Genomic DNA, 11,372 nt, shown 5'->3' with positions numbered 1-11,372 from the left:
TTTTACAAGGTGTCATGTCAATGATGAAAACTAACCATTACACAAGGCCTGAAAGAGTACAGAGGGAAGAGGTGAATGTCAACACATGCAGCCAATGATTTTCATAGATAGACTGAAAAGTCTCTATATCCCAGACTCAGAAAGAATAACATCCAGTCCCCGCTTAGCTAAAGGCCTCCGTGGAAGCCAGGCTCCACCCCAGCTTCCACAAACCCTGTGGCCTTTACCTTGTTAGAAATGGACTTTGGAGAAGGATCTTGTCTTAGCAGGGCCTTATGATGAGCAACAACTGAGGTGGCTGAGAGGAAATCCTGATTAAGGATATGGTTTTCACCTGTGCACAGCTCTTAAAACAAAAGTCTGCCATTGTCATCAGGTGTCTAAAATATATTGATGAACTGAATTCAGAAAATCTGGAGATTAAGATGAACAGGCCTTCTGTCTCTATGTCTGAGGACTATCTGTATCTCAGCATCTACACACCAGCCCATGCTCATGAGGGCTCTAACCTGCCTGTGAGTTCAAGCCATGGTCATCTGGTTGAGAGGCAGGGAAAGGATTTCTTTCTCAGGCAGATTGGAAAGAAAAAAGTAAACTGAGCCTTATCAATGTGGACTCTGATGAGAGAGTTTCCCTATAGGATCCTGAGTGTGGGGCACAGAGAACTTGAGTTCTGAGATGTCTGAGGCTGTGGCTCTTTGATTAACTCAGGACTCATTCTACCAACTTGAGCCCTGTAGACCCACTCAGGTGCTCAAGGGCAGAACGCCAAGGCCACTCAAATTTCTAGCTTTGAAATATCTGGTGAATCAATGAGATCTGATGATCTCTTTGGATAATAACCAAGAGGGACATTCTTGGAGACATCTCTTTTTGTTCTGATTTTGAAGGTTTTGAAAATGATGACATTACTTTGTATCTAGAGCTATAAATTCATGGTAGGATTCCCAGTGAAGAGAGAGGGGCTGGAAAATGCCGTTTGGACTAGAATAATCCATCTGTGGTCCAGGTACCAAATTCTGTCTGTATGTGTACCTACACAGAGAGAAATCAGTGGATTATTTAGTGAGCAGTCCAGTGGAGCTTGGGCTGGGTAGGAGTCTCCTTGCATCTATCTTGACTTCCCGTGTGATGGTATGGATCCATGGTGGTGGGCTACTTTGGGGCATGGCTTCCATGTATGATGGATCCATGCTGACAGCCATTGAGGATGTGGTGGTGGTCACTATCCAGTACTGCCTGTATCTTTGGCTTCTTCAAGTGAGTGTAGGGCTAATCAGGGCTATGGGGGCCGAGCAGAAATAGGACAAATCTGTGATCTCTGTTTCTATTATTTCTCACCACTGGAGACAAGCATGCCAGAGGCAACTGGGACTATCTGGACCAAGTGGCTGCTCTACACTGGGACCAGCAGAACATTGCACACTTTGGAGTCATCCCTGACTGGGTCACTATATTTGACGAGCCAGCAGATGGCACAAATGTGTCTTCATGTGTTGTGTCCCCTATGTCCCAAGGACTCTTCTATGGTGCCTTCATGGAAAGTGGAATCACCATCCTTCCTGACTTCATTTCCAACACCTCTGAGGTGGTCTACACAGTGAGTGCTCTCTATCATGTAGCCCTGAGCCTGGCAACATAGCCTTTACACAGTAGTATTCTGGTATTTTGTTCAGTGGGAAAAACAAGGACCACAGAAAATAGCTTCTTTGCATTAGTTCCTGAGAGGCTTAAGGGTTGGAATCCACTATTTTCTGCTTTCTTCATGCTGAGTATAATATGTGGTCAGTAAGGCTGTACTCAGTGGCTTCCATTACTGGCAAAAAGAAGTATACATGAGTTGGAGAGATGGATCAATGAGTAACACTACTTGCTATGCAAATGTGATGACCTGAATTCAACACTCAAAACTCATAAAAGACTTGATAGAGTGAAAAGTGTCTATAATTCCAGTGCTTCTATGGCTTGATGGGTGGCACAGACAGGAGAACTTCCAGAGTGTCTCAGGTGGAGTATCTTAGTGTAGACTGTGGCAAACCAAAAGGCATTGTCTCAGGCAAGGTAGAAAGAGAGGACTGATACCCAAAATCATCCTCTGACCTTCACACACAAATTGTGGTAGTCACATGCTCTCACTCACATACACACACATATACATATGCACATACACTCATATTATTAAAAAAGAAAAGAAAAATACTGTGTGAGTAGAATGGTCTTTCTGAATATCACCTCTAAGCAACAGACTTGTAGTTACAATTTCATACTTACTCCAGTCTACACACAGAGCACAATGGGATTTGATATAATGTCTAGTTAGTACTTGGGACTCCTCTATCTGCCTTGAAGGATGAGGCAGCTGTTACCTGGTTCCTTTACAGATGGTGGCCAACCTATCTGGATGTGAGCCTGTGGAGTCAGAGGCTTTGATGTGCTGCCTATGAGACAAGAGTGAAGAGGAGATTCTGGCTATTAACGATGTTGGAAGAATTATGTAGCTTAGAGGATGGGAAATAGGGGAATGTGGGACAGCTAGTCCATACTATTCCAACAAATTACTCCACCTTTACATCTTCATGTCTTTTTAGTTCTGGGTGGAAAGTGAACATCAAGATAGGCTAGTCTAGGTATAGAATCTCTTCTAGGGTGGGAGTGGGAAGTGGATAAGCATCTTGAGATAAATTTAGGAAATTAAGGAAATGGTGTGGGTAACTGAGTAGCAGGCATTGAAATATCTATGGGATTGACCTTTAGCATTGACCTTTAATAGCACTCAGTTCTTCAGACCACCCCTGGTGTGGTAGATGGGAAATTCTTACTCAGACACCTCTTAGAGTTGTTGGCCTCTGTGGATTTTCACATGTCCCCAGCATCATTGGTGTCAACAGTGATGAGAAGGATTGGATCATCTCCATGGTGAGATACAGTTCCAATCTCTGGTGGTGGGTGGCAGTAACTCAGACATTTGTAGAATAAGTTTTATCCTATCCTACACTTATGACTGCTCTACATATCTCAGTTCTACTCTAATCACACCATGAAGGAAACAAACAGAGAGACCATGAGGCTGTACTAAAGAGCACAACAGTACAGATGGTGAGATTTTATGGGTTTTCCCCCTAATAAAGGGTCTTCCATTTGTCTTACCCAGAGAACAATCCATTAAATAAAGGTTGGTATATGTGTATGTTTCAGGGTAGGGTCATTCTAGAGCTTACATCGTTCTTTCTATACCATATCTCATCCAGGGCCCCATCTCTCCATCCTGAGACTATTGTACCACTACCCAATATCTGCACAACCTCAATCTTTCTGACACCTCTGGTGTAGATGTTGCTTCCTGAGTGCAGTGATCTGTTGATGGGAGAGTACACGGGAGAGTTTGAGGACCCCAGACTTTCCAAATACAGTTCAATGAGATGATGGGGGACAACACATTGTGATCCCTGCACTCCAAGTAGCACACTTTCAGCCTGAGTACATCTTTAATAAGGCCAAATTGTAGGTTCCAGATGAGCTCTGTAGTGTCCAGGCCTGACTCATGTCTTGATCAGGTATCCAGTACCAGGCACCTGAGAACCCTTACCTCAGAAAATCCTTAGGTCTAGTGTAAGACAGTTGGATTTTATTGATGTCTATGTGAGGAAACAGGATAGTGATACTCACAGACTTGCCCAAACAACTTAGTTGAGATGACTGAACTTACTGTTAATCAAGGGCTTTCCCACAGGCAGTGCTTTAGCCTGGAGATTCCAACTCAACTGATGTAATTCCAGATAATTTTATATTAAGGCATCTATATAGAAAGATAAGGCAGAACAGCTTCAGGTAAGAAACCACTATAACATGATGTGTCCTCACTCCAATGTTCTCATGCTTTTGTCTATTTTTATGAGCTCCAATATCAGTCCAATTTCCTCAAGGATATCAGGGAACCTCATGTGAAGGCTGACTATGGTGATGAGCTTCTGTATGTGCATGGATCCTTCTTTTGGGACATCAAATGTGAGTCTTCATTACTTTCCATGAACTTCAGACAGCCCTGGAAGGGTACCAGAAAGAATAGTGAGTTCTCTGTCCAGTTGATGAAGTCAAGGCTCTGTCAGACGACAGGATCAAGTGTGCACACAGCTCACAATCCGGCACCAGAATTGGAACATGGACACTTTCCAGAGTAGCATGTTTTAGAAGGAGTGAGGGCACACTGGAGCAGAAATGAACCTTGGAGAATTCAATTAGAGGCTTGAGTGGATCTTGGATCCTGCATAGTGATGCATGGAGGGAATCAGGCTTGGAGCTTAGGGTTAGGCTACATTTGGGATGATGATTGTAAACAGGTGTGAGCAGCTACTTGGGGTGGCTAAGACCTTATCTTTCTTCTGTCTGCAATCAACCTCACTGAGGGGGAGAAGCTTCTGAGCAGGAAGATGATGAAGTACTAGGCCAACTTCACATGGCATGGGTGAGATGATGATCCTCCTTCAGCCTCCTCAAGATGAGCCCCCATCCAGGTCTCCCTTTGTTTGTGGTGGCCTCATTACCATGCATGTGTCCTTCTTTACATGGTAGAGTCTTTCCTACACAGGGCACACTTCCATAGACATTTTATATATGTTGGTTACTGATGATATCACAGTGACCCGGTGGGTAGTCCACAGTTTATAGATTTTTAGATCTTGCCTGTAACAAGGAGACACAAAATAGGCCAGAAAACTTTGCCCTAAATGGAGCAGACTACTCAATGACACTTATAGTCTTATATCAGGACATCTGCCCTGACTCAAATCAGTCCTCTTAACCCTCTATGCAGCTTGGGCTACTGCCTTGACCAAAATCAGGGGATCAGGCTTTGGATCAGATTGACCTCACCTTTCCACATATCTACAGGAACTCCGACAGTGAGGCTCTGTCCTACTGGCCCATATTAGTCCATGATGAGCTGTATCTGCAGCTGGACATCCAGCCTGCTCTGGGTCATGCCATGAAGGCCAGAAGGCAGCACTTCTGGACCAAGACTCTGCCCCAGAATATCTGGGAGTTAAAGGGGGCTCAGGACCAGCACGCAGAATTGTATTGCCCCATGTCAGGTTAGGTGTGACACGGGGACTTGTGAGGTGGACTTGAGTACAGGTAAGGTCAGCTTAAGGTTCCTAAATACCATTCAGGAGCCTGAGTTCCAATCCTCTACATTTGTTCACATATCAACATGCATGACAAACCCTCTGCATGGCACTCACTGCTCAAACTTCTAGGCCATCTTTACTAGACCCACCAGACAGATTCTTTCACAATATTGTGGAAGTGTGAGCCCCAAAATGTATCATCTCTTTTCACATTCCACTGGGCCAGAGCTTCTTTCATCTTCCTTTCCTCTTTTCCAATCATAGACCCTATTCAAATGAGAAGAAACTTAGGGACTGTTGGCTCCATGAAAAATTCCATGTCCCCTCTCAGCAAGTTCATGTTTTGTCATATTTACAAATGGCCAATAGAAAAGTCTAATCATCCAGAGTCCCATTGTCTTCCTAAGTTCAGGCTGCTGCTCCAAGTGGATTGTAAACTGCAAACTGGGTTTTGAAAGATATTTTGGCATCAGATAATCAGAGGGTGAGATAGGAGGATTGCACTAGCCCAAGAATTCCAGGCTAGTTTGAACACTATAGCTGGCCCCTATCCCCAAAGATAAGCAAAAAGTCATAAGCTGGGTAACTTATAAATAACAGAAATATATGTAATGTTTTGTAGACCAAGAAATATAAGGTCAAGATGACATCAGATTTGCTGTGGCAAAATGTCTGGTTCCTTGGCTAATGATCATACCTTGTATGTTCTCTAGATAAATGTACAAACAATGGCACTCTGGTCCTTATAAAGATCTCAACTCTAAATGCCATCATATTAGAGGTTAGGTTTCAGCAAATAAATTTAATTCAAGCCCTCCAGTACAAAGTTTCTTATATTTTGTGTTCTTTACAGCCAAACATCTTCATAGATGTGATACACTCATGCAAACATGAACTTCAATGTCTGCAAAAACTGTGAAAACAAGAGCAAACTTCAGAAGGCAGACCACTGAAACACATCTGGATCTGTTGGTCACCACCCCCTAACTACTGGCTCAGCTTGATGAGACTACAAATATGTCCAGTCCTGCTTCTTATCAAAGTGGACCAATGACCATTTTGGAAAGAAATAGATGAGATTTCATATTCAAGGATAAGACATACAGCTATTCTTTGTGTAGTTTGACATCCTCAGTGGTTGATGCCAGAGAACTCTGATAGCTATTGTCTAAAAGCCTATGCAGCTTAAACTCAATCTGCCTTTTTGTTCTACCAAATCTGTGAGGTAAAGGCTAGCTCTCAGAACCAAAGATCTGGTGAAGACATGGGCCAGGCCTGACATCACAGAGCTCATCTGGGACCGATAGTTTTGAGATTCCCCCTGTCCTTGGTCTTGTTAAAAATGTACTCATGCTGAAAAATGTGCTGCTTAGAGTGCAGGGATCACAATCATCAAGTCCTCCATCAACTCTCTGAACTGTTCTTGGAGGGTCTGGGGTTCTCAATGTCCCCCATGTACTCTTCCATTAGCAGGTCACTACATTCAGGAGGCAGCATCTATACCAGGAGGAATCAGGGAGAGTGATATAGGGCAGGCCCTTGGATAGCTAGACAGCAGCTTCCTAGTAAGGAATGTGGCCAGGGATGAGACAGGGTATAGTGAGAAAGGTACAAGCTTTGGGTGAGCACATACAGAAGCACACATATACAATTGATTATATTTCTGGGCATGGTATCCGAGAAGAATATATGGAAACCCTCTCTGTTAGGACAGAAGTCAAGGTCTCTCACCATCTGTACTGCTTGGGTCTGAGTGGCTGTGGGACTGGCGGGTGTCAGAGATTTGTCCTGACTGTGGGCCAGTCAGGAAAACTCTAGCTACAAATGGCGCCTAACGTGGGGCAAGAGTTTCCACCTAAAACCTGAGTAAAAAGATTCTAAAATGGAGCTAAAAACAGCTCCTAGTTGTCTCTTTCAAGCTAGCGGCAGCCTGCGTGTTTGAGCTACTATGGCGGGTTCCTAGTGTGCATGCTCGACCTGCTGCCATATGGCGGGAATGAGGCCTCTGCAAGTGGCACATTAAGCTGTGTGGTGGATTTAGCCTTTGCTAGTTCAAAAAAAAAAAAAGAGGTTTCTGGGCTACACGCTGCTTTGATAGAAGCATAGACCCACTATTTCTGAGAGTTGATGGCTCCCAGAGCTGGCGGAAAACGTACCACCACCATGTTGGGAAGCTGAAGTGGGCAGAGCCAGCAGCCATAGCACCAGAGCCGTTTCAGGCTTAGAAGGCTGCAGTTTAAAGCAATAGGCTCAAGCTAATATAAAAAGATAAGCCACGTAAAGATGGCTACCACACAGAAAATATGGATTATGTTCTCTTTGATATTCATAACTGAAGAAAAACATTTGATTACAAAAGCTGCTGAGTTACACCAAAATGTATATTTTAAAGGTACCTTGACTTCAAAATTTGGATGTAAGGATATGTTGCTTTGGAAAGGAGGCTCTGCTTTTGTTCCCACAGAAAGCCAGAGGCTATGGATTTGTTCCAGATTAAGATACATCAGGTTTGACCAGCCAAGACCCCCTGAAAGGTCTCAGATGACACCATGGCCCAGATGATCCAACATCCAGAATGGTTTGAAGGCAACTGGCTCAGACAATACAGCCTCATGGACTATTCCATAATCCTAAAATTTTCTTTGTGTCCCCATAAGATACAGCGCCCCCTTCCAGCAGGAAGTAGTAAGAGAAGCTACGCCCAAATTCCCAAATATACCAAGCTGACTTTGGAGATGTGTAAAGGTTAAAACCTTCCTTTTTAAGAAAAGAAAAGGGGAAGTGCTGTGGGATGGTCTGTATGTCAAATGTGTTGCTGATTGGTCAGTAAATAAATCACTGATTGGCCAGTGGCCAGGCAGGAAGTATAGGCGGGACTAACAGAGAGGAGAATTGAGAGAACAGGAAGCTGGATGAGGGAGACACTGCCAGCTGCCACCATGACAAGCCGCATGTGAAGATCCCGGTAAGCCACGAGCCATGTGGCAAGATATAGATTTATAGAAATGGATTAATTTAAGCTGTAAGAACAGTTAGCAAGAAGCCTGCCACGGCCATACAGTTTGTAACCAATAAAAGTCTCTGTGTTTATTTGGTTGGGTCTGAGTGGCTGTGGGACTGGCGGGTGTCAGAGATTTGTCCTGACTGTGGGCCAGTCAAGAAAACTCTAGCTACAGCTGTGCTCTTCAGAACAGCTGGAAGGGTCTCTTGGTTTATGTTCTTTATGACATGATCAAGGCACTTCAACTAGGAGATAGAGAAGAGTTTTAAGTATAGGATGGGCTGGATCTAGATCAAGTAATCTCTGAATTCCTACCATCCACCATTTGAGTTTAGGTTCCCAGGGGCTTAGAACTAGGTCTCACCAAGGGGACTTTCCAGCCACACCCGCCACTGTCAATACCAATGGTGCTGGGGACAGGGTGAAAATCAACAGAGGCCAACAGTTCCCGAGGGTGCCTATGCAGGAACGTACCATCCACTACATCAGTAATCATAATGAAGACCTGTGGGGCGTTAAGGGTCAGTGCTAAAGATCAGTCACATAAATAATCCGATACTCACTGAATAACCACACTATTTCCCTATTTCCTATCTCATCTCAGGATGCTATGTTAACCCCAAAAGAAACTGGACCTCAAAATTAGCCTATCTTGTTATTTTTTGTGCACAGTACTAAAAGGACATCTAACCATAGAGACAAGTTAACTGGTTCGAGTAATAAGGACAGGCAATCCTACATCCTGGTGACCAGGTCCTCCAAGAACACAATTCTCCTAACCTGGTTGATAGCGGGAATCTCTGCTTCAGTCTTGTCTCACAGGCAGTGAACCAGAGACTCTGAGTCTCACATCCAGACAGATTGGCCACTGTCTGTAAATGGAACAAGTAATGGTTGGCTCATCTCTCCCAGCAGGGAGCAGTATTTCCTTGATTCCAATTAGTTGTCATTTCCCTTAAATACCATATCCTACTGTTCATTGTGTATAAAAGGACTTAAGTGGAATTGTTCATTTTCAGTTGCCGAGTGGTGACAGCTGGGACAGAGATTGTTCAGTATGCATATGTGTTTGTTTGTTTTTGTGTGTGGTGTTCATGTGTGACACTGAGTATGGTGTGTCATGTTGTGCCTGTGAAGTTCAGAGAACACCCTTAGGTGGCACTTGTCATCTTACCCCTTGTTTGCATTTTTCTACACTGGTTTACCTGAACTATGACCTTCCAGGGAGTCTACTGTCTCTACTTCCCATCTGTCCGTAGGAGCACTGGGTTTACTGACACATATTACCACCTCTATCCTTATGTGGGCTCTGAGGATTTGAACTTGGGACCTCACACTTGCATAGCAAATATATATACCAGCTAATCCTTTTCCTCAATCCATATGTCCTAGTTAGATTTTTTTGTCAAGTTGACACAAGTCAGGGTAATCTTGAAAGAGGTACTTCAACTGAGAAAAATTCTCTATCAGATTGGTCCATAGGCAAGTCTAGGCATTTTCCTTATAAATGACTGATTCAGGAGAGCACATCCTACTGTGGGAAGTGTCATCCATGGACAGGTGTCCTGGTCTGTATAAGAAAGCAAACTGAGGAAGCCATGAGTAACAGGGCAATAAGCAGTTTTCCTCCCTGGCCTATGATTGAGTGTCTACTCTGACTTCCCTTCAAGATGGACTATTATCTGGAAGCTGAAATAAACCTTTTTCTTTGCAAGAAGCTTTTGGCCAAATCTTAATCACAGCAATAAAAAGCAAGTATGGAAGCCATATAAATGTGTTTTTGTCAATAATGCAAACACTGCGCACAGCTTTTCTGGTGTATATCATACTCAGCATATGTAAACCAGATGGGGATTGATTCTAAACTTTATGCCTTCCAGAAATTAATGGAAAGAAGATATTTCTAATGATCCTTGTTCCTCAATTAACAGATATCAGATTACCAGATGCAAGGGATGATTCAGCAAAGTAAGGGTAGGTAATTTTGAGGGCACTCACTGTGTAGATCACTTCAGGTGTGTCAGAGATAAGGTCAGGCAACAGAGCTACTCCACTCTGTATAATGGCTCTGTGGAAGAGTCCTTTGGACGTGGGGGACACAAAAAGTGAAGACATACTTGTACCACCTGCTGATGTGCCAAAAATAGTGACCCCGTCAGGATTGCCTTCAAAGTAGGTGATATTCTTCTGGATCCAGCGTAGGGCAGCCACTTGGTCCAGGTAGCCCCAGTTGCCTCTGGCATGTTGGTCTCCAGTGCTGAGAAGTGGCAGAGACATGAATCACAGGTCTGTCCATGTTCTATTCAGACCCCATTGTCTAGTTCAGTCCCAGGATTACCTGAAAAAGCCAACGATACCCAAACAATACTGGATAGCAACCATTACTAAATCCTCAGTAGCCAGTATGGATCCATCAGTCATGGAAGCTGTTCCCATAACAAGTGTACCACCATGGATCCATACCATTACCTAGAATAATCAATAATGATCTCAGGAGGACCACACCCAGGCCAAGGTCAACTGGCCTGACTACTAGATTATCAACTGCTTTGCCTCTATGCAGGTCAACATACACACAGATCTCAGGATTTCAGGATGTGGTCCACAGATAAGATACTCTAGGCCTATAAGCATATTTCCATTCCCACTTTTCCAATAGGAAATCTCAGCATGGATTTATGGATCTAGATCACAAGTAATAAGATCATCACTCTCAGATCCATCAAAGTAGAGCAAAAAGAAATGTTTCCATGAGTGTCTTTTCTGGTTGCTTAGCAGAAGGATCATTATATCCCATTGGCATAACAGATAACTTGTGGCTAGAAATTTTGGAGATGTCAATATGCAGCCCTTGACTAACCTCCAGAGTGGGTCAGCAGGTTCAAGATGATAAAATTCCTGGTTTATTCAAAGACCTAGAGCCTCTTATATCTCAGAGTCCCAGGACTGTGTGTCACACACCCAGGTTTAAGCAGCTCACCATGGCTTAGATGACCTTCTTGACCCCAATAAGTTAAAACTATTAATCATGGTCTAAACTACAGTTAAGCTTAGAATTACTTTGTCCTTTTCAGTCTTCCAGAGAAAGAAACATCCTCTTCCCCAGCAGACCACAGCCTGACACTCACGGGTAAGTCATAACCTTCATGGGCATGAGCTGGTGCATAGATGCTGAGATGCAGGCAGTCTTCAGACATAGAAGTGGGAGGCATGATCAGATTAATCTTATTTGCAACCTCTAAATTCAT

General features: G+C 43.6%; 2 pseudogenes; one reads left to right on the top strand and one right to left on the bottom strand.

The window, feature by feature from the left end:
- The first annotated feature begins 323 nt into the window (after positions 1-323).
- On the top strand, positions 324-3,423 carry LOC131911113 (pyrethroid hydrolase Ces2e-like; annotated as a pseudogene).
- Positions 3,424-6,527: 3,104 nt separating this feature from the next.
- On the bottom strand, positions 6,528-11,372 carry LOC131911112 (liver carboxylesterase-like; annotated as a pseudogene).

The sequence above is a fragment of the Peromyscus eremicus genome, chromosome 5 (genome assembly GCF_949786415.1).
Source record: "Peromyscus eremicus chromosome 5, PerEre_H2_v1, whole genome shotgun sequence".
Lineage (NCBI taxonomy): Eukaryota > Metazoa > Chordata > Mammalia > Rodentia > Cricetidae > Peromyscus > Peromyscus eremicus.
This window is presented reverse-complemented; position numbering and strand designations above follow the sequence as displayed.